At 37.7% G+C, this 25,520-nt stretch overlaps 2 long non-coding RNA genes across 3 annotated transcripts; one reads left to right on the top strand and one right to left on the bottom strand.

Moving 5' to 3' along the window:
* Positions 1-1,993: 1,993 nt before the first annotated feature.
* LOC137982430 (uncharacterized) lies at positions 1,994-12,866 on the bottom strand. 2 transcript variants are annotated; one of them, XR_011118686.1, is made up of 3 exons: positions 12,771-12,866; positions 5,109-5,165; positions 1,994-2,252 (listed from the first exon to the last, which is right to left on the bottom strand). It is a non-coding gene; the product is annotated as an uncharacterized lncRNA (long non-coding RNA). The 2 variants fall into 2 exon arrangements; XR_011118685.1 differs by lacking the exon at positions 12,771-12,866 and adding an exon at positions 9,120-9,221.
* On the top strand, positions 8,087-9,056 carry LOC137982451 (uncharacterized). Its single transcript, XR_011118712.1, has 3 exons — positions 8,087-8,355; positions 8,515-8,561; positions 8,973-9,056. It is a non-coding gene; the product is annotated as an uncharacterized lncRNA (long non-coding RNA).
* Positions 12,867-25,520: the final 12,654 nt, after the last annotated feature.

Raw genomic sequence — 25,520 nt, 5'->3', positions numbered from 1 at the left:
CAAAAACGACCCAGGGCCAATATTCCCCAGTACGGCTCGAGCTAGCTCGGTTAGTAAGTAGTTTATTATATGGTTTTTTAATTACCTTTTGCTTTGTTTTTGCAAGCCCGTAATCGGCCCGTGGGCCAGTCACAATTTGCCTGGAACGCTGCACGCCCGGGGATGCTCGTCGTCTCGCTTAGGGGTGTAAATTTTGGATTTTGGTCTCACTTAGGGTGTTTCGGGCAAAGCGCCAATATTTTAAGCCGCCAAGGTCAAAATTTGCTTAAGTCACGCCCAGATTGGTCTCCTTTAGGAGTCACAAAAAGCTTGAGCCACGCCCAGATGGTCTCCTTCAGGGGTTAAATTTAAAATTTCCGACTAGCATCCCCGTGTGTTCCATTTGGGATTCCCCCCCCCCCCCCCCCCCCCCCCCCCTCCTTTCGGGGCTTCACGTACCACAGGCAACCCAGTGTACCCTCACGGAGGGTCTAGTTTAAAGCAATAATTGGTGTTTCATATGGTACCATAACATTGCTGTTATGTGATACAGTGTTGTAGAGATAAACCTTGTAATAAAAAGGTCCTTAAGGTAGTGAAAACTGGTTCCAGTTAAGTCATCAATCACTCATTTCACACAGAATCGTTGCTTTGCCAAGCGGATAAAATCCTACGATGGCTTGACAGTGTTCTTAAAGTCTCTTCCTATATTCACCGAGGAACTGCTTCTTCAATTAAGGATTCAACTTGCGACAAAACGGCCTTTCGTTACGCAACAACGTCCGATGACAGCGCCATTTATACAACCTTGACAAGCAACACGATCGAGCTTTCCTCTCGCTGACCCTTACACCGTAATCCGTAACTTAGCAGACGGCCGATCCATTTCGCTGCTCGGAGCACCCAAAAGCTGCTTCTTACCGGTTCAAATTAACAAAATACCCGAGAAGTAATGAAGTTAGACGTCGACTCTAGTTCGTAGGCTGTGGACGAAGATATCAGACTTTTTCAAAGGCAAAAGATTTTTGGTTTTATAAACGGAGTTGACAATGTAAATTGACCACCGTACAGGGATTATAGAAGCTGACGTTTCGAGCGTTAGCCCTTCGTCAGAGCGAATCGGATTTGCTCTGACAAAGGGCTAACGCTCGAAAAGTCAGCTTTTATAATCCCTGTACGGTGGTCAATTTACATTATCAACTCTGTTGATAAAATCAAAAATTGTGGTGTACTGCTTCCCCACGGACTCAGCACCACAGTTTCTTTTCAAACTGCCCCATTTTTTCAAACTCAAATCGTTTAGCTAAAATGGCTTTGACTAAGCATAAAAAGCGACCGCAGTCAATGTGATTTCCCCTCCAGAAAAAACGCGGCTTGCCAAATGCAACGCTGGCCATGCGATCTCACGCCAACGAAACTTTCGAGAATACCCCGGCCCCAAAAGCCGTTTTTCCTCACCACCTCTACCCCGACAGTCTGTATGGGCCGGCGGACTGAAGTACGCTGAGGTCATAATCAAAATTTCTCGCATCGATAAATTTTCCAAATTTTTTTACGCATGGAAAAATTTAGGACTAAAATATTAGCTTCCTATAGAGCCAAAAGTCCAAAGTCCCCTTTACCCAGGAGATTTGGTGGCCCGTACGGGAGACCGCATGATTCGTTCAGTAACCGGGACACTCCCGGATAATGCGGGAGAGTTCAGTGACATATATACTTTCATTCTTGTCTCCATTCGATGCCCAGACAAACAACAACTCGGTCTACAGGGCATTATTGAATTGGAAAGATTGAGGACCCAAGACAAGGATTCGACACCCTTCCTGGAACACCTTACTTCACGTCACTCGTTTTCATTAGAACAAGCTGATAAATTACAAACATCACTGAATGAAAAAAAAAAATAATGGACAATTGATTTTAAAGTCTTAAGGTCATAGGTTATGAAATGGTAATCTTACGCTTGCCCAGGAAACTCGTTACCCCAAATAAACAAAAAAAAACCTTATAAAAGTGTTGTTACAATTTCTTATTTTGTCCAGCGTTTAGTCTAGCTTATTTTCGATTCATTGTCAATCACAGCAATAAGTTTATTTACTTATACAGCAAATTGTTTGTATTTGGCAACACCAGCCGTTACTCGCTTGGTAAGACCGCTTAACACGTAACCGAGGAAATAACTTCATGTCGGCCGGGTGCTTCAACTTCTCAACAGGTCCACCGCTGACAACTCCAGCCAAGAGCAAAACACACAGCACAACAATGAATTTCATCTAAACATTCAGGAGAAATAGAGGTTAAATCGTTTTATGAACATTTTTGTTGTTGTTACAGGGTAAAAAAAAAGCATAATAGACCATTTTCGAATCCTCGCGGCTGGAATGGATCTAGCATGAAATGGAGGTTAATGCGGGCAAATCTTTTCAAATGCAAATTAATTTGCCCGCGTTAGCTTCCGTTTCATGCTAGATCCAGTCCAGCTGTGAGAATTCGAAAATGGTCTATTGGTGAAATCACAGTAAATCTAACTTACTTATTTAGAATCTGCGTTATAAAGTCACTTATTACTTATATGCACTCTTGCTTATATAAAAGATTGCTAGAATTAGGCTTGAGCCGAGCCGAATTTGTCCTGGTTAAGAAAATATTCCACAACAGCGAGACCGTGGCCGTCAACAAACAAAAACTCTCCTTTGTCTGCCAATGCTCTACACACAGCATCTTTCCTTAGACGATTGGAAACCTCAGATTGCCATACATCCAAGGATGGATAAAATTACTTATTTACAATTTAAAATAAAATCAAATTGAAGCAAAGAGAAACTTGCAGGCTATCAAGAGGGATATCTTAACTGTCTCTTGCTGACAGTCATTAGAAATATCTGTAGCACCGGGGCTCTGATTATATAAACTGCAATGTGTCCAACCACTGAAAGTACCACTGTACGCCCTTCAATAAAAAATGTGATTTTGGGTTTTTTGCTTGATTTGCTATTACGGTAGCAGCGTTCTATTAAGCTTCAAATTGGCGTACCCTTGAAACTTGCTTGAATTGGCGGCTCACCATAGCAACAGGAAAGCCACTATTGTCGCTATGGTAACCTATAACATAACTCGGTGATTAGTTAAAATGTTTAATTAAATAATCCTTCGTAGGAGAAGAGGCTCTTAACACCATAAGTTCTTGCAACTCGCAGTGCAATTGGAACTATTGTTGTGTATTTTCAGTACTATTCTTTATATTTATTACGATTTTAGACCGACACTCCTTTTTCTTAATCCTTTTTACTCCCGTTTTGTTATGTAACGTAATGGTCTGTCGAATCCTGAGGTTGCGTTTTAAACTGTTTTGCGTATTATTATCAATATACGCGGCCAAATAGAAAATCGGCCTCTTCAAAACACACGCTCAGCGGGCCGCAAAAAACTGAAAGCGGGCTGCTCATGCATTATCAGTCCTACAGCTGATTGGTTCTTGCTTCAACATTGTGTGATATGCCTATTATTTATAGACGATTTTACGCATTTTTTCGGTAATTTTAAATAAGTTCACTGGACTGAGTTGGTTCTTTAATAGCTTGTTCAATCAACACTTACATGATGATTTGAAGTGACTTTGAATTCGTTATTCACTTAGCTTGTATTATTAAAACTCGCATTCTTGATATCATTTGGCCTTGTTTATTGATAATAATGATAATGACATGACTTTTTTTGGGAATATTGTTTATTTGCGCCCTTGTAGTTTATAATATTGGTACCCATACTGGTAAATCTCTACAGGGAAACCTTTAAGAGAAATTAACCAGGTTTCTGTTTGTAACTCTTGCCCTGTAGTAAGGGTACTCGCAAATACTCTAGGGAGCCACCTTAACACTGCTTACAAAGGCCGTGTGAAAGACTGCTTACAATCGCCGTTTGTAACACTGCTTTCAAACGCCTTGTGTAAGAGTGCTTTTAAACGCATTATGTTAGAGAATGGGTGTGTGTAAGAACGCCTCGTGCCATATTAGAACCTTACAAAATGTGCGTGTAACGTGACACTCTTAAAAGCGCCTTATGCAACCTGAGACTCTTACAAATGTCATGTGTAGAGGGGGGTATAGGGTATTTTAGTGAGCCGTAATCGGACCCTTTTATTTCTCGTGAAACGCTCATTTCTTTTTTCTTGCATCGTAAATCGTGATTTTTTTTAATTAATGTGAGACGGATTGAAGCCTTTTTTGTTTTGTGAAATGTGAATTTGTCTCTTATGTCGGCGAAAAAGAATTATCTGCTACCATAGAAAATGAAGAGCTATCTACCCCATTTCCGGACACAGCTAGTGGCTGCCGTACTGACTGAATCCTTATCAACCCTGACTTCCGATCAAAGGTCAAAGAATCTGGGGATGAACCTTCCCCCACAGTCCCCAGGGTCTTGTGGGAACAGTTTCAAGATGGCGGAGGGTTCGGAAGTCTTGGGTAGTGTTTACACGAACGCAGTTTCATTTTAACCCCATCGATTTCGGTGCGGTTACACTTTCCGTTTACACGACACCGACCGAGACTGTTATCAATACCGCGTCGATTTGAAACCGCTGCCAAAAGTCGAGCGTTTTTAAAGCGATGCGGTTTCATCTGTCGCGTAAACAGTGAAACCGCATCGATTTGAATATGGTTACTATTTTGGCGCGAAATTTGCATTGTTCAATTCAAAATAGTGAATGTAGCACGTACTGCAGCACTCGCTTATACCATCACGACTCGGATTTTCTGGCGAAAACGGTTCCGTGTAAACAGTTCCAAACCGCGTCGATTTTGACGCGGTTTCGAAGTCATGAAACCGTGTCGATATAAAACCGCGTTCTTGTTAACGCTGCCTTGGAAGTCACATGTCAGATGACCATCATACTCAATTTCTATGTTTTGCATAAAGAAACCAATCAAAAGGTTCAAGTGCACAAAGAGCAGGATGAAAATGTTGGTGCCTAAGAATCTTGTCAAGAAGTTGGAGGGAAAAACAGAGCAGTGAATTTTCTTTTTATGGCTCCGAGAACACGATCGGGACGTATCATAAGAACGCCATTTAGGACTGTTTTGTGACCACAAGAGGTAAGTCTAAGGCCTCAGTTATTAAGCTGTCCTCACCTCCGTGAAATAGCCAAATGTTTGTCCGTTCCTAGGGAAAATGTGGTTTTCTGGCACCTGAAACACGAAAATCCCGATTTAGTTTATGTAAAACGTGATCTTAACCCCCTATACCAGGCTCTGTATAATCGAAGAAACCCGAATCATTGTCCGTTTTTATACTAGAGACGCATTATTCGTCTAAACGAACTTGGGCAAGACCTCCTCGGTAACATGACCTAGAATGGATCTATTCTAACTAACGAACTACTAAGATAATCAGAGATTGGAAAACTGAAAGAGATGAAATAAGGTAAAAGGCAAAAAAAGTAGACAGATTGCACTTCAGATCTTCAACAAACATGAATTTCGTAGGAAACAATAAGCAAGTGCGTTATACATTAAAAATTCTTACAAATAAATAGCTTGAAGTCTTTTCTTAAAAGTATTCGTAGGCAAGGGGGGGGGGGAGTTTAGGGGAAAGCTGGCAGAAACAACATCCGAATAAGGAGAATTGTAAAACTTATGACCGTGATAAAAAGCGCGAAGAATTGTTAAGTATTAGTTGTGTAATAAAAGTAATTGGAAGGTCTTACAAATTTTTTTATAATAGGAATGTATTTGTATTTTTCAGTAAAACAATTTTGTTTGCTAACAGTGAACGGGAAGGGTGGAGATTTAATAGCAGTACATAAATTTGCCTAATTGCAAGCTGTTTATGTTGCAGGTAAAACCCGGTCTCTGGTTGAATCCGTTTTTACAGGTCATCCTCATTTTACCTAGGTTTAATATCAGGCTTATTAATTAAGCTTGATTTTTAAGCCAGTTATTAATCCTATTTTAATGTCGTGATTAATGAGCGGTTGCGACATTCTTGGCTTTGTGCCTTTTAAATTGTAAATTGTTGCTAAAATGTGAACATTTTTCTTATTAAATGAATTATTACGTAATAGGAAGAGGTGGCCACTGACGGTGAAACCGCATCTGACAACACCTTTTCACCTTTGTTTAGCATGTACCTCGAACCACTGGGAGCCTGCTCGCGGGCTAGTCTTCGTACAATAAAACTGTCAACAACCGTTTGTCAATTGTTGCAAAAAAAGAAACAAGGTTTTTTTCCTCTCCTCCACTCTTTGTACATTATAAATCGATCTTGTTGACAAAATCCAGTCACCTCTTTGCTGACACCCATTGAATGAATTGAATTAAGGGTGGACCATTCCTGCACTTTGAAAGATCACGAAATAGTGATAAAGCTTCCTTTTAAAAGAACTCCAACAACAGAGAGGGCAAAGAAAGGTAATACAGTTTGTCAAACTCTCACTGCGAAACTCGGAGATCGTAAACACTGGTATGATTATTTATACTATCCTATTGTGGGTTTTAATTTTCTTAATCTCTATTGCATGGGGTAATAGATATTTCAACACATTTCATTCCTTCGGTTGCTGAATATTACTGTTTTCACTCAAGTAACGGAAGTTTACAAATAGAATACTGGAAGTGCAGCAGGTAAGTCACAAATTACGGTTAGTTAAAGATTTCTATCCAAAATAACACAAAATCACGTTTCTTGAGGAAATTTTAAATGTTTAAAATGATCTTCGAAGTAATAACTGAAATTTGAACAATTTTCTTATTCAATTAATTCTGCCCATGATTCTTTTATTGCAACAAGGATCAAATTGATTTGCCTATTCCAGCTTTAGTTGCAGATAGGCTCTTTGTCCTTCACGTATGGGTCTCTCTAAGTGCAACGGGGCTTTGCTTTGGCACACTTTTCCTTTTGGGCCATGGAGTTATTTTAAGGCGGCCAACACCCATTGCATATTTTCGTTTTTCTTTTCATTGCTTAAATATACTAAGGATTCAAAGTTACTTTTGTGACATGAATCTCAACCCATTGACTTGACAAATTCCACACGTATTCGAATCTATTAATTAAATGGGTGTCAGTGAAGAGGTCACTACGGTGTGTGAACAATATCGACTTCCAACATAAAACGGGTGGAAGAAAGGAAAACAAATCCTGTTTCTTATTTCCAACAATTTAACGATAATAATTGGCCCTTTTATTCCACGAAGACTATAGCTTGCAAGCAGGCTCTCGGTGATTCAAAGTACACGAAGGGCCTTTGTTGTCAGCTGCAGTTTCACAGTTAGAGGCGAAGTCATCCTAATCTAATAACACAACGATTTTTCTTTCACAAATATGGATTTTTAAAGACTAAAACAGTGAGGATAAAATTTGTTCCACCAAAAGAGCAGACAAAAAAGTGAAAAATAGAGAAAAAAAATGTATTTACAACCGGCGGAGCTGAACTGTAAGTGATAGCGACAAATAAAGTAAATATTTTCCAGTTGGCATGAAATGCACGGGTGCCGCTATGGCATTGAATTAGTCTATTGTTATTTAGATATATAAGGTTTGTCAGGATGGAATGTATTCATATCAGCTCTCGAACTTTCAAATTTTATTTTAGATCAATTTGTATGTCGGTTGCGACATTCTTGGCTTTGTGCCTTTTAAATTGTAAATTGTAGCTAAAATGTGAACATTTTTCTTATCAAATCAATTGTTACCTAATAGGAAAAAGTCTTGGCCACTGACGGTGAAACTGCATCTGACAACACCTTTTTCACCTTTGTTGCCTATCTTTGTGCTTGAAGTATGGGTCTCTCTAAGTGCAACGGGGCTTTGCTTTGGCACCCTTTTCCTTTTGGGCTATGGAGTTATTTTACGGCGGCCAACACCCATTGCATCTTTTCGTTTTCTTCTTTTCATTGCTTAAATATGCTAAGGATTCAAAGTTACTTTTGTGACATGAATCTCAAGCCATTGTCTTGACAGATTCCAACACGTATTCGGATCTATTAATTAAATGGGTGTCAGTGAAAAGGTCTCTACGGTGTGTAAACAATATCGACTTCTCGACTTCCAACATAAAACGGGTGGAAGAAAGGAAAAGAAATCCTGTTTCTTATTTCCAACAATTTTCGATAATAATTGGCCCCTTTATTCAACGAAGACTATAGCTTGCGAGCAGGCTCTCGGTGATTCAAAGTACACGAAGGGCTTTTGTTGCCAGCTGCAGTTTCACAGTTAGAGGCCAAGTCATCCTAATCTAATAACACAACGATTTCTCTTTCACAAATATGGATTTTTAAAGACTAAAACAGTGGGGATAAAATTTGTTCCACCAAAAGAGCAGACAGAAAAGTGAAAAATAGCGAAGAAAAATGTATTTACATTCGGCGGAGCTGAAGTGTAAGTGATAGCGACAAATAATGTAAATATTTCCCTGTTGGCATGAAATGCACGGGTGCCGGTATGGCATTGAATCAGTCTATTGTTATTTAGATATGTAAGGTTTGTCAAGATGTAATGTATTCATCTCAGCTCTCGAACTTTCAAATTTTATTTTAGATCACTTTGTATGTCTGGAAATCATATCTAACCACTAGCTCCCAGAGGTAAGTGCGCCTGCATTTGGTTGTGGAATACGTTCCTATTTTCCCAATGGGTTTTTGGGCTTGCGTATCAGGCGGTTGCACATGCTTTAGCCTGAGTGGTTTGTACTTTATGTTTACCTTGTAAGTAGTATCTTATCTGAGCTTTGTAACGATACTCGGACGGCATTAAACATTCAGGCTCACAGTTCGAGCTGCACACCCATCCTTGTGTACGAGTCATGAATATAAATAGGAAAAAGCTTATCTGCTAAATACTCAGCCACATATTTCAAGAATAATCACATTTATTGTATTTTGACTCGTTCTGAAAGTCGCTTTTAGTAATGAAGTCGGAACGCAGGTTCAAGTTCTTTTTTCATCAAATAGAGTCATGTTTTAAAACTGAATTTGTTTTTTCTATTGTTTTACAAGTGCGCGCGGAGCCAGGAGAGGCGATTCATTCACTTCCTTTGATTGGATCAAGAACTGGACCAAGAATTCTTTGTTGAAATTTTTTTCATGACCATTAAACAAAAATTATGCGACAAACGATAATACTACCCTTTACTGAAATCCTACCTATCTCTTTTTCCTCCGGGATCCCCAATGGGTGCTTTGTTTTTGAAGGAATGAACTACGCGGTGTTAATAGCGCTGGTCGACTTCGTCTAAAGAGTCTTTTGATCACGATGTGGGCGGAACATTCTTTTACTTTGACAGATCACGTGTTTCCGCGGTAAGAACTTTTGTACTTCTATACCCTCTCGATAATCCTCGACGAATTTAAAGTACGTTTTATCAACGATTTGTCCAAGGAACAAATAATATCACAAACAGCGGGATCGCTAATCAGAATTCGAACTACCTACATGCAAGGTGTTTTAGTAGTTTTCTTTCTCATTGGTCGGAAAAAACGATGTTTTAAGCCATGATTTTTAAAAACCAATATTATTTAAGCCTGATTTTTAAGCCAGTTTTTAATCCTATTTTAATGTCGTGATTAAAGAGCGGTTGCGACATTCTTGGCTTTGTGCCTTTTAAATTGTAAATTGTTGCTAAAATGTGAACATTTTTCTTATCAAATCAATTGTTACTTAATAGGAAAAAGTTGTGGCCACTGACGGTGAAACTGCATCTGACAACACTTTTTTCACCTTTGTTGCCTATCTTTGTGCTTGAAGTATGGGTCTCTCTAAGTGCAACGGGGCTTTGCTTTGGCACCCTTTTCCTTTTGTGCCATGGGGTTATTGAGCTGCACACCCATCCTTGTGTACGAGTCATGAGCCACTTTTTAATCAAATTTTAATGTCGTGATTAATAAGCGGTTGTGACAGTCTTGGCTTTGAACGTTTTAAGTTGTAAATTGTTGCTAAAATGTAAACATTTTTCTTATCAAATGAATTATTACGTAATAGGAAAAGGTGGCCACTGACGGTGAAACCGCATCTGACAACACCTTTTTCACCTTTGTTGTTTATCTTTGTGCTTGAAGTATGGGTCTCTCTAAGTGCAACAGGGCTTTGGTTTGACACACAAAGTTACTTTTGTGACATGAATCTCAAGCCATTGCCTTGAGAGATTCCAACACGTATTCGGATCTATTAATGAAATGGGTGTCAGTGAAGAGGTCACTACGGTGTGTGAAAAATATCGACTTCCAACATAAAACAGGTGGAAGAAAGGAAAACAAATCCTGTTTCTTATTTCCAACAATTTGCGATAATAATTGGCCCCTTTATTCAACGAAGACTATAGCTTGCAAGCAGGCTCTCGCTGATTCAAAGTACACGAAGGGCCTTTGTTGTCAGCTGCAGTTTCACAGTTAGAGGCCAAGTCATCCTAATCTAATAACACAACGATTTCTCTGTCACAAATATGGATTTTTAAAGACTAAAACAGTGGGGATAAAATTTGTTCCACCAAAAGAGCAGACAGAAAAGTGAAAAATAGCGAAAAAAAAAAAAGCTTAGACGCTAAATACTCCGCCACTTATTTTAATAATAATGACATCTATTGTATTCTGACTCCTTCTGAAAGTCGCTTATAGTAATGAAGTCGGAACGAAGGTTCAAGTTTTCTTTTCATCAAATAGAGTCATGTTTTAAAACTGAATTTGTTTTTTCTAATGTTTTACAAGTGCGCGCGGAGCCAGGAGAGGCGATTCATTCACTTCCTTTGATTGGATCAACAATTCGACCAAGAATATTTTGTTGGAATTTTTTTCATGACCACTAAACAAAAACTATGCGACAAACCGTAATACTACCCTTTACTGAAAACCTACCAATTTCTTTTACCTCCGGGATCCCCAATAGGTGCTTTGTTTTTGAAGGAATGAACTACGCGGTTTTAATAGCGCTGATCGACTTCGTCCAAACAGTCTTTTGATCATGATGTGGGCGGAACATTCTTTTACTTTGACAGATCATGTGTTTCCGCGTTAAGGACCTTTGTACTGCTATACCCTCTCGATAATCCTTGACGAATTTAAAGTACGTTTATCAACGATTTATCCAAGGAACAAATAATATCACAAACAGCGGGATCGGTAGCCCGAAAGTAGAAATTTGTTTAGTAGTTTTCTTTCTTATTGGTCGGAAAAACGGTGTTTTAAGCCATGATTTTTAAAAACTAATATTATTTTAGCTTGATTTTTAAGCCACTTTTTAATCCTATTTTAATGTCGTGATTAATGAGCGGTTGTGACAGTCTTGGCTTTGAACATTTTAAGTTGTAAATTGTTGCTAAAATGTAAACATTTTTCTTATCAAATGAATTATTACGTAATAGGAAAAGGTGGCCACTGACGGTGAAACCGCATCTGACAACACCTTTTTCACCTTTGTTGTTTATCTTTGTGCTTGAAGTATGGGTCTCTCTAAGTGCAACAGGGCTTTGGGTTGACACACTTTTCCTTTTGGGCCATGGAGTTATTTTTTAAAGCGGCCAACACCCATTGGATCTTTTCGTATTTCTTTTCATTGCTTAAATATGCTAAGGATTCAAAGTTACTTTTGTGACATGAATCTCAAGCCATTGCCTTGACAGATTCCAACACATACCGGTATTCGGATCTATAAATTAAATGGGTGTCAGTGAAGAGGTCACTACGGTGTGTGAACAATATCGACTTCCAACATAAAACGAATGGAAGAAAGGAAAACAAATCCTGTTTCTTATTTCCAACAATTTTCGATAAGAATTGGCCCTTTTATTCAACGAAGACTATAGCTTGCGAGCAGGCTCTCGTTGATTCAAAGTACACGAAGGGCCTTTGTTGTCAGCTGCAGTTTCACAGTTAGAGGCCAAGTCATCCTAATCTAATAACACAACGATTTCTCTTTTACAAATATGGATTTTTAAAGACTAAAACAATGGGGATAAAATTTGTTCCACCAAAAGAGCAGACAGAAAAGTGAAAAATAGAGAAAAAAAATGTATTTACATTCGGCGGAGCTGAAGTGTAAGTGATAGCGACAAAAAATGTAAATATTTTCCTGTTGGCATGAAATGCACGGGTGCCGCTATTGCATTGAATTAGTCCATTGTTATTTAGATATATAGGGTTGGTCAGGATGTAATGTATTCATCTCAGCTCTCGAACTTTCAAATTTTATTTTAGATCACTTTGTATGTCTGGAAATCATATCTAACCACTAGCTCCCAGAGGTAAGTGCGCCTGCATTTGGTTGGGGAATACGTTTCTATTTTCCCACTGGGTTTTTGGGCTTGCGTATCAGGCGGTTGCTCATGCTTTAGCTTGAGTGGTTCTTACTTTATGTTTACCTTGTAACTAGTATCTTATCTGAGCTTTATAACGATACTCGGACGGCATTAAACGCTCAGGCTCACAGTTCGAGCTGCACACCCATCCTTGTGTACGAGTCATGAATATAAATAGGAAAAAGCTTAATTATCCACTAAATACTCCGCCACTTATTTCAATAATAATAGTATCTATTGTATTCTGACTCGTTCTGAAAGTCGCTTATAGTAATGAAATCGGAACGAAGGTTCAACTTTTTTTTTCATCAAATAGAGTCATGTTTTAAAACTGAATTTGTTTTTTCTATTCTTTTACAAGTGCGCGCGAAGCCAGGAGAGGCGATTCATACACTTCCTTTGATTGGATCAAGAATTAGACCAAGAATTCTTTGTTGGAATTTTTTTCATGACCACGAAACAAAAACTATGCGACAAACGATAATACTACCCTTTACTGAAAACCTACCTATCTCTTTTTCCTCCGGGATCCCTAATGAGTGCTCTGTTTTTGAAGGAATGAACTACGCGGTGTTAATAGCGCTGGTCGACTTTATCCAAAGAGTCTTTCGATCATGATGTGGGCGGAACATTCTTTTACTTTGACAGATCACGTGTTTCGGCGTTAAGGACTTTTGTAATGCTATACCCTCTCGATAATCCTTGACGAATTTAAAGTACGTTTATCAACGATTTATCCAAGGAACAAATAATATCACAAACAGCGGGATCGGTAGCCCGAAAGTAGAAATTTGTTTAGTAGTTTTCTTTCTTATTGGTCGGAAAAAACGGTGTTTTAAGCCATGATTTTTAACAACTAATATTATTTAAGCCTGATTTTTAAGCCAGTTTTTAATCCTATTTTAATGTCGTGATTAATGAGCGGTTGTGACATTCTTAGCTTTGTACGTTTTAAGTTGTAAATTGTTGCTAAAATGTAAACATTTTTCTTATCAAATGAACTATTACGTAATAGGAAAAGGTGGCCACTGACGGTGAAACCGCATCTGACAACACCTTTTCACCTTTGTTGTCTATTTTTGTGCTTGAAGTATGGGTCTCTGTAAGTGCAACGGGGCTTTGATTTGACACACTTTTCCTTTTGTGCCATGGGGTTTTTTTAAGGCGCCCATACTCATTGGATCTTTTCGTTTTTCTTTTCATTGCTTAAATATGCTAAGAATTCAAAGTTACTTTTGTGACATGAATCTCAAGCCATTGCCTTGACAGATTCCAACACATACCGGTATTCGGATCTATAAATTAAATGGGTGTCAGTGAAGAGGTCACTACGGTGTGTGAACAATATCGACTTCCAACATAAAACGAGTGGAAGAAAGGAAAACAAATCCTGTTTCTTATTTCCAACAATTTTCGATAAGAATTGGCCCTTTTATTCAACGAAGACTATAGCTTGCAAGCAGGCTCTCGTTGATTCAAAGTACACGAAGGGCCTTTGTTGTCAGCTGCAGTTTCACAGTTAGACGCCGAGTCATCCTAATCTAATAACACAACGATTTCTCTTTCACAAATATGGATTTTTAAAGACTACAACAATGGGAATAAAATTTGTTCCACCAAAAGAGCAGACAGAAAAGTGAAAAATAGAGAAAAAAATGTATTTACATTCGGCGGAGCTGAAGTGTAAGTGATAGCGACAAAGAATGTAAATATTTTCCTGTTGGCATGAAATGCACGGGTGCCGCTATTGCATTGAATTAGTCTATTGTTATTTAGATATATAAGGTTGGTGGATGTAATGTATTCATCTCAGCTCTCGAACTTTCAAATTTTATTTTAGATCACTTTGTATGTCTGGAAATCATGTATAACCACTAGCCCCCAGAGGTTAGTGCGCCTGCATTTGGTTGGGGAATACGTTTCTATTTTCCCACTGGGTTTTTGGGCTTACGTATCAGGCGGTTGCTCATGCTTTAGCTTGAGTGGTTCTTACTTTATGTTTACCTTGTAACTAGTATCTTATCTGAGCTTTGTAACGATACTCGGACGGCATTAAACGCTCAGGCTCACAGTTCGAGCTGCACACCCATCCTTGTGTACGAGTCATGAATATAAATAGGAAAAAGCTTATCTACTAAATACTCCGCCACTTATTTCAATAATAATAACATCTATTGTATTCTGACTCGTTCTGAAAGTCGCTTATTGTGATGAAATCGGAACGAAGGTTCAACTTTTTTTTTCATCAAATAGAGTCATGTTTTAAAACTGAATTTGTTCTTTCTATTCTTTTACAAGTGCGCACGGAGCCAGGAGAGGCGATTCATACACTTCCTTTGATTGGATCAAGAATTGGATTAAGAATTCTTTGTTGGAATTTTTTTCATGACCAATAAAGAAAAGCTATGCGACAAACCATAATACTACCCTTTACTGAAAACCTACCTATCTCTTTTTCCTCCGGGATCCCTAATGGGTGCTTTGTTTTTGAAGGAATGAACTACGCGGTGTTAAAAGCGCTGGTCGACTTTATCCAAAGAGTCTTTTGATCATGATGTGGGCGGAACATCCTTTTACTTTGACAGATCACGTGTTTCCGCGCTAAGGACTTTTGTACTGCAAAACCCGCTCGATATAAATCCTCGACGAATTTAAAGTACGTTTTATCAATGATTTATCCAAGGAACAAATAATATCACAAACAGTGGGATTGGTAATCAGACTTCGAACCACGTACATGCAAGGTGTTTTAGCGCAAAAGCAGAAATTTGTTTAGTAGTTTTCTTTCTCATTGGTCGCAAAAAAAAGATGTTTTAAGCCATGACTTTTAAAAAGTAATATTACTTAAGCCTGATTTTTAAGCCAGTTTTTAATCCTATTTTAATGTCGTGACGAATGAGCGGTTGTGACATTCTTGGCTTTGTGCCTTTTAAGTTGTAAATTGTTGCTAAAATGTAAACATTTTTCTTATCAAATGAATTATTACGTAATAGGAAGAGGTGGCCACTGACGGTGAAACCGCATGTGACAACACCTTTTTCACCTTTGTTGTTTATCTTTGTGCTTGAAGTATGGGTCTCTCTAAGTGCAACGGGGCTTTGCTTTGGCACCCTTTTCCTTTTGGGCCATGGAGTTATTTTAAGGCGGCCAACACCCATTGCATCTTTTCGTTTTTTCTTTTCATTGCTTAAATATGCTAAGGATTCAAAGTTACTTTTGTGACATGAATCTCAAGCCATTGCCTTGACAGATTCCAACACGTATTCGGATCTATTAATTAAATGGGTGTCAGTGAATAGGTCACTACGGTGTGTGAACAACATCGACTTCCAACATATAACGGGTGGAAGAAAGGAAAACAAATCCTGTTTCTTATTTCCAACAATTTTTGATAATAATTGGCCCTTTTATTCAACGAAGACTATACCTTGCGAGCAGGCTCTCGGTGATTCAAAGTACACGAAGGGCCTTTGTTGTCAGCTGCAGTTTCACAGTTAGAGGCCAAGTCATCTTAATCTAATAACACAAGACTAAAACAGTGAGGATAAAATTTGTTCCACCAAAAGAGCAGACAGAAAAGTGAAAATAGAGAAAAAAATGTATTTACAATCGGCGGAGCTGAACTGTAAGTGATAGCGACAAAGAATGTAAATATTTTCCTGTTGGCATGAAATGCACGGGTGCCGCTATGCAATTGAATTAGTCTATTGTTATTTAGATATATAAGGTTTTGTACTGCTATACCCTCTCGATAATCCTCGACGAATTTAAAGTACGTTTTATCAACGATTTATCCAAGGAACAAATAATATCACAAACAGCGGGATCGGTAATCAGAACTCGAACTACCTACATGCAAGGTTTTTTAGCGCAAAAGTACAAATTTGTTAGTACTCTTCTTTCTCATTGGTCGGAAAAAAAATGTTGTAAGCCATGATTTTTAAAAACCAATATTATTTAAGCCTGATTTGTAAACCAGTTTTTATTCCAATTTTAATGTCGTGATTAATGAGCGGTTGCGACATTCTTGGCTTTGTGCCTTTTAAATTGTAAATTGTTGCTAAAATGCCAACATTTTTCTTATTAAATGAATTCTTACGTAATAGGAAGAGGTAGCCACTGACGGTGAAACCGCATTTGACAACACCTTTTCACCTTTGTTTAGCCTGTGCATTCGAGCATGCTGTTCATGTACCTCGAACCACTGGGAGCCTGTTCGCGGGCTAGTCTTCGTACAATAAAACTGTCAACAACCGTTTGTCAATTGTTGCAAAAAAAGAAACAAGGTTTTTTTTCCTTTCCTCCACTCTTTGTACATTAGAAATCGATATTGTTGACACAATGCAGTCGCACCTCTTTGCTGACACCCATTGAATGAATTGAATTAAGGGTGGACCATTCCTGCACTTTGACAAATCACGAAATAGTGGTAAAGCTTCCTTTTAAAAGAATTCCAACAACAGAGAGGGCAAAGAAAGGTAATACAGTTTGTCAAACTCTTACTGCGAAACTCGGAGATCGTAAACACTGGTATGATTATTTATAGTATCCTATTGTGGGTTTTAATTTCCTTAATCTCTATACATACAACTGAGTTAACATTGCACAAATATTGTTATACAGTAATCATGAATGACACGACTTTCAATAAAGTGTTGTATAAAACCGAAAACAAAGCTATTGTTCCGAGAAATTGAAAAACCAATACCGTTCATTTTGGGTTGACGTATCTTCCCATCTCCAAAAAATGATGTCAACGCATGTCATGCCGATCCACGCCAAAAATGTGAAACAATCCGATTTTGTGTAAGTGTCACAGAGGACTGAAAATCTATAAAAACACCCGAATCATTGTCCGTTTTTATACTAAAGACGCATGATCCGTCTAAACGAACTTGGGCAAGACCTCCTCAGTAACATGACCTAGAATAGATCTATTCAAACTAACGAACGACTATGAGAATTAGAGATTCGAAAACTGGAAGAGATGAAATGAGATAAAAGGCCAAAAAGTAGACAGATTGCACCTCAGATCTTCAACAAACATGAATTCCGTGGGAAACAATAAACAACTGCGTTATGCATTAATAATTCTTACAATTAAATAGCTTGAAGTATTTTCTTAAAAGTATACGTAGGCAAGGGGGGAGGGGGGCGGGAAGCTGACAGAATAGGAGAACTGTAAAACTTATGACCTTGATAAAAAGCGCGGAGAATTGTTTAGTATTAGTTGTTCAGTAAAGTAATTGAAGGTCTTACAATTTTTTGTATAATAGGATTGTATTTGAATTTCTTAGTAAAACAATTTTGTTTGTTAGCGGTGATGGCATCATCAAGCTAATGCAGTCCACACTACAATACAGAAAACTTGAAACCCCTTTAATTCATTTTCCTTGTTTTTCACCAACTGCCTTGGAACAAAAATGCCTGTTTTAAAGGAACAAGGCTCCAGGGTGGCTGTGTTGCTTAAGTGACGGGGCGCGCCTGAAGCTGTCGATTACAGGTTGAGAAAAAAACATACAGTGAATATGAAAAATTTACATTGTTTATCGAAGTTAAGTTCTTTTGAGACGTCCCACTAGCATTGAATACGCCGGGAAACAAGCAAGTTTTGAAGATTCTGCCGAAAGGAAGATGAATATTGTGCTTCAAGGTCGACAAGTGATGATACTTTCAGCTTGAGTTAAAAGGATTTTACGCCGTGTTTTCGCACTTTGAACATGCCGTGGGCCTCCGAATGATGTAATTTCATGACACCCAAAATACCCAAAAAGTAAAACGAAACAATGCAATAACCACTTAAAACTGTTGAAAAACATAAAAGAAATGCGGCAAAAGGAAAGAGAACCATGGATGGACACAAATTATCCGACAAGCCTTCCATACGGATCCATGCCCGCAATGCGCGCGGCAGTCAAAACTGTGCTATCCTGTCAACCATTTGCCCATTCACCGGAAACAGTGCATTTCGGTTGTGCGTAAATGACATTGTTGTCGATATACCCGGTCGAAAGGACGCGACCAAAGTCTTTATTGGGGTTTACAGTATTGCGTTATTGAGCTTTTTTTCATGCGGTATTTCGGTTATTTAATTTTTTACGTGCGGTATTCGCGGTATCTTCCAGCCCGGCGGTATGCGGTTTTTCATAATTTTGGTTGACGGTAAAAGAAGGTCTTTCAAGGTATTTTGCGGTACTATTCATTTGTCCTCTCCTGTCTCATAGACCTCATACAGGTCAATACACTATGCAAAACAAAACACAGTAAGCTATAAAGGTCAAGAAATAAGCTATAAATTTATAAAGTATATAAAGAACCATTAATGTTTTATCATAATGGTAAATGATTACACAGTTTCTGAAAGTTAGTCTACAATGTGATTGTTTTAGCATCCAATGACAATGAGCCCCGTTTCTGCTGAGATACCTGACCCGACGTTTTGATCTGTAAACCGGTAATTCGAGGTCTTCGAGGTCTTCTCAAGTTTTCTGGTCTTTTCTCGGAATGGCTGAGGCTGCTCCAGATGACGACGTCATTATTAACTGTATGGCTTTTTTTAAGAAGAAGGCAAGGGGGGCGAACGGTATCGCAAGAAGAATAAGTTTCGATGCGCTGTTTCGAAAGGCGAAAACGCCTTGTGAAGTGGCGAGAGAAGATTTGGTAAGTTTGTTTCATTTGTTATGCAGGATGTACGATAGCTTGACGACCCTAGACAAATTAACCTCAGAAGTCTCAGAATAGTCCCACATTTAATTATGGAAACTGGTACTAGCTGAGCGCGTGGGAGGTTCTTTTTGTTTTCGCGCACGGTAAAATATATGGGAGTTTATAGCTGTTGGGGTGGCTTCCTGTACAAGACTCAATATCAAGCTCAAAATGGTTTATAATGTCCGTAACGGCTTTGCGTGCGCTGACCTTATCGAGGGTGGCCAGTAAAGGTCGTAAAGAGTGCTTAACGCAAAATAAATTGTTCCTTTCACAATTCACGGGAAATAAAATCGGCCTTTCACGTTTGACACGAATTTATGTAATGTACGGTTGCTTTTGTTGTGTCATCCTTCGAAAATCGTCAAGGTCCTCAAGATAGTAGTGACGAGGAAATTGAGGAAACTGCTGACGAAAGTGCGCCAATGCTTCAAGGGGAAATCGGAAGCTCAGCAAACTTCCTCCTTGGTGCACGATCTCGATTTGGAAGAGTTATTCGTTTCGATAATCGTTTATTGTACTAAAACGTAACGGAAAACTAGGAAACCAGTTTAAGGTAAGAGGATTTTTATTCATTATAAGACCTCACACTTCACTCCACGCTTTTTGTTTTGCATTCACCAACCAGAAGGTTGAACAAATGCAGTTTTTCTTTCGTGAAAAATAGCAAACTAGTTGTGAAAAACTTCACCGACGAACTACCAAAACAACCAAAATACAGGGACATATGTATACGTGCTTGCGATAAATAGACACGCTACATGGATGCAACTTAAAGTAAGCGTGACCTATTATAGAGGGATCTAAACGCGGTATCGGTATTTCGTCTATTTTCGACACGGTATTTCGGTATTTCCCAATTTTTCTTGCGGTATTGCGTTATTGCGGTATTGGGTATCCCCCAATGTCCCCCTCTTTTTAGAACTTTCACGTTAAGTAATGCCCAGCTTAATCAATGGAGAGGCTGCCTCATCCAGGCTTTGCTGGTGAAGTATCAGCCACTAAGCGTTGGGAGGGTATCATCAGGAAAATGATGAACACTATCCCATGCAGACAAACCATCCGTGATAGGTGCAAGAGCAAATTCTATGAAAAGTTGTAACTGTTCATCAGTAGGATGCCTAACGTGTGTAATTCCACAATTATAGTTTTGCTCCAGCTCCTATCACTAATGGTGATACCGATTATTAATTAGTATCACCCAACTAGTGGAATAATTCAAATCTTGCATTTTAATTGGATACGCTAAGTAGGGTTATTAAAGTGTATCATAATAGTATGTAATTATATCATGGATGTATTAAAGCCTTAAATTGTTATATATAAAGGTATATACCAGTGAATTTCCATTTATACCCATATATATTCATGTATACCCATGTATATGCACGTATACCCATGTATGTCCATGTATACCTATGTATATCCATGTATAACCATGTATATCCATGCATGCCCATATATATATTCATGTATACCCATGTATATCTATGTATACCCATATATTTTTATGTATACCCATGTATATCCATGTATACCCATATCTATTCATGTATACTCATGTATATCCATGTATGCCCATGTATGTCCATGTATACCCATGTATATCCATGTATAACCATGTATACCCATGTATATGCATGTATACCCATGTATGTCCATGTATACCTATGTATCTCCACGTATAACCATGTATGTCTATGCATAGCCATATATATTTATGTATACCCATGTATATCCATGTATACCCATGTATGTCCATGTTTACCCATGTATATCCATGTATACCCATATCTATTCATGTATACTCATGTATATCCATGTATGCCCATGTATGTCCATGTACATGTATATCCATGTATAACCATGTATACCCATGTATATGCATGTATACCCATGTATGTCCATGTATACCTATGTATCTCCATGTATAACCATGTATGTCCATGCATAGCCATACATATTTATGTATACCCATGTATATCCATGTATACCCATGTATGTCCATGTTTACCCATGTATATCCATGTATACCCATGTAAATCGATGTATGCCCATGTAAATCCATGTATGCCCATGTATGTCCATGTATACCCATGTATATCCATGTATGAACAAGTATGTCAATGTATACCCATGTATATCCATGTATAACCATGTATACCCAAATATGTCCATGTATACCCATCTAAATCCATGTATAACCATGTATCGCCATGTATATCCATGTATATCCATGTATACCCATGTATGTCCATGTATACCTATGTATATCCATGTATAACCATGTATGTCCTTGTATACCTATGTATATCCATGTGTCCCCATGTATATCCATGTATACCCATATATATTTATGTATACCCATGTATATCCATGTATACCCATATATATATTTGTATACCCATGTATATCCATGTATAACCATATATATTAATGTATGCCCATGTATATCCATGTATGCCCATGTATATCCATATATACTCATGTAAATCCATGTATGCCCATGTATGTCCATGTATACCAATGTATATCCATGTAAACCATGTATACCCATGTATGTCCATGTGTACCCATCTACATCCATGTATATCCATGTATAATCATGTATGTCCATGTATACCCTTATATATTCATGTATACCTATGTATATCTATGTATACCCATATAATTTTATGTATACCCATGTATATCCATGTATACCCATATATATTCGTGTATACCCATGTATATCCATGTATACCCATATATATTCAGGTATACCCATGCATATCCATGTATACCCATGTATGTCCATGTATACCCATGTATATCCATGTATAACCATGTATGTCCATGTATACCCATGTATGTCCATGTATACCCATCTACATCCATGTATAACGATGTATAGCCATTTAAATCCATGTATATCCATGTATATCCATATACAGCCATGTATTTCCATGTATACCCATGTTCAACCATTTATATCCATGTAGAACCATGTATAGCGACGTATATCCATATATACCCATGTATCTCTATGTGTACCCATGCAAATCTATGTATAACCTTGTATATCCATGTATACCCTATATGTCCATGTATAACCATGTATACCCATGTATGTCCATGTATACCCATGTATATCCATGTATAACCATGTATAGCCATGTATATCCACGTATATCCATGTATATCCATGTAGAGCCATGTATTTCCATGTATACATACGTTCAGCCATTTATATCCATGTATATCCATGTACAGCCATGTATATCCTTGTATGCCTGTGTATCTCTATGTATACCCAGGTATATCCATGTATAACCTTGTATGTCCATGTATACCCATGTATATCCATGTGTAACCGTGTATGTCCATGTATACCCATTTATATCCATGTATAACCATGTATATCCATATACAGCCATGTATTTCCATGTATACCCATGTTCAGCCTTGTATATCCATGTATACCAATGTATCTCTATGTGTACCCATGTAAATCCATGTATAACCTTGTATACCCATGTACATCCATGTATAACAATTTATACCCATGTATGTCCATGTACACCCATGTACGTCCACGTTTAACCATGTATAGCCACGTATAATCCATGTATATCCATGTATATCCATGTACAGCCATGTATTTTCATGTATACCGATGCTCAGTCATGTATATCCATGTATATCCATGTACAGCCATGTATATCAATGTATGCCCATACATCTCTATGTATACCCATGTATAACCATGTATAACCTTGTACATCCATGTATACCCATGTAGGTCCATGTATACCCATATGTATTCATGTATACCCATGTATACTCATGTATACCCATGTATATCCATGTATAACCATGTATAACCATGTATATCCATGTATATCCATGTACACCCATGTATTTCCATGTATACCCATGTTCAGCCATGTATATCCATGTATATCCATGTACAGCCATGTATATCCATGTATACCCATGTATCTTCATGTATACCCATGTAAATCTATGTATAACCTTGTATATCTATGTATACCCATGTATATCCATGTATAACAATATATAGCCATGTATACCCATGTATAGCCACGTATAGCCATGTATATTCATGTATGTCCATGTATACCCATGTCTGTCCATGTATACCCACTTATATCCATTTATAACCATGTATAGCCATGTATATCCATGTATATCCATGTAGAGCAATGTATTTCCATGTATATCCATGTTCAGTCATGTATATCCATGTATATCCATGTACAGCCATGTATATCGATGTATACCCATATATCTCTATGTATACCTATGTATATCCATGTATAACCGTGTATATCCATGTATACCCATGTATACTCATGTATACCCATGTATATCCATGTATACCCATGTATATCCATGTATACCCATGTATACCCAAGTATACCCATGTATATTCATGTACAGCCATCTATTTCCATGTTTTTCCATGTATAACCACGTATATCCCTGTAGAGCCATGTATATTCATGTAAAGCGATGCCGTTCCAGGTATACCCATCTATATCAATGTATACCCATGTATGTCGATGCATACCCATGTGTACCCATGTACATTCATTTATACCCATGTATATCCATGTATACACATGTATATATATGTATACCCTTGTACAGCCAATTATTTCCATGTATATCCATGTACCGCAATGTATGCCCATGTATATACATGTATACCCATGTAGTATCATGTATATCCATGTATATCCATGTATACCCATGTATATCCATGTATACCCATCTATATCCTTGTTCAGCCACGTATTTCCATGTACACCCATGTATATCCATGTATAACCACGTATTTCCATGTATATCGATGTAGAGCCTTGTTTATCCATGTATATCAGTGTACAGCCACGTATTTTCATGTATACTCATGTATATCCATGCATACCCATGTATGTCCATGTATACCCTTGTATATCCATGTTTTGCCATGTATATCCATGTATACCCATGGACAGCCATGTATCTCCATGTATACCCATGTTTATCCATGCATACCCATTTATATCCATGTATACCCATGCATATCCATGTTTACCCATGTATATCCATGTACAGCCGAGTATAGCCGTGTACATCCGTGTGTATCCATGTATAGCCATGTATTACATGGATATGTATTCATGTATAACCATGTACAACCATGTTTATCCATGTATAGCTGTGTAGTATCATATATGTCCATATATTTCCATTTAAAACCATGTATTTTCATGTTGTCCTTGTATATCTATTTATAACCATATATATCTATGTATAGCCTTTTATTATCATATATATCATATATATGCATGTACACCCATATACATCTATGTATAGACGTGTATTACCCAGCATATAACCATAATTTCCTTTCAACAGGGGCGACGATTTGGAATGCGCTGCTAGACCAGCTAAATCAATTGCTCTCTATAAATGGTTTAAGAAAGCAAATACAATCTTTCACGTTTGCATAGGCAAAAACTGATTAAATTAAGCAATTTTTGTAAAAAGTATGTTAACGTCATTGATTTTTAAACTTAGGTATATTTGTATATTATACAATGCTTTTAGGTAGAACAGATTTTCTATGTAAAATACGTATGTAAATTTGGTGAAATTACCGTGTTTAACTAACGTTTTCCTATCCTATCTATCTATCTATCTATCTATCTATCAATCTATCTATATATCTATCTATCTATCTATCTATCTATCTATCTATCTATCTATCTATCTATCTATCTATCTATCTGTGTATCTATCTATATTTGATATACTTAACCATGAGATATTGATAAAGAAATTAGAATACTTTGGCTTTGATCACTCAGCAGTTGCCATTTTCCATTCGTATTTGTCAAATCGCAAGCAACAGTTTAGTGTGAATGGAACAGCTTCTAAGCTCCTAGATATTTCGTGTGGCGTACCACAAGGCTCAATATTAGGACCCCTTTTATTTTTAATGTATATAAATGTTTTGCCGAACTGTCTTCGTTTTTGCAAGGCCAGACTTTATGCAGATGACACAAACTTAACGGTCTCCAGCTCTGAACTTCCTCAGATAAAAGAGTTGATGAGCAGTGATCTGAAGCATGTGTCAACCTGGCTTGTTGTGAATAAACTGTCATTAAATGTACTGAAGTCAGAATTTATGATTATTGGATCTAGACGGAGATTGGCAACTTTGGATGGTAATGTCGATCTCTCAGTGGATGGATATTCTTTAAAGAGAGTTCAACAAACTAAATGTTTAGGAGTGCATATCGATGAAAATAGCACCCACTCTTACTCTCGATAATAGAATTACCGTGTACAGATCAATCATAGAACCTTACTTTAATTATTGTTCACTGGTCTGGGGCAGCATTTCCCAAATCCTTTCGAATAAAGAATTATAATAAAGAATATTCTTTGTATTGGAATTTAGTTTCCCCCAATCATTCTCCAGTCATGCACTTTTTGGATCTTTTGTAATTTTTGTTTTATTTTTTACTTGTATTAGCATGACAAAGTATTATTAAACTTA

This window comes from Montipora foliosa, chromosome 13 (assembly GCF_036669935.1).
Source record: "Montipora foliosa isolate CH-2021 chromosome 13, ASM3666993v2, whole genome shotgun sequence".
Lineage (NCBI taxonomy): Eukaryota > Metazoa > Cnidaria > Anthozoa > Scleractinia > Acroporidae > Montipora > Montipora foliosa.
The sequence above is the reverse complement of the archived record's forward strand: the minus strand, read 5'-3'. Positions and strand labels throughout refer to the sequence as shown.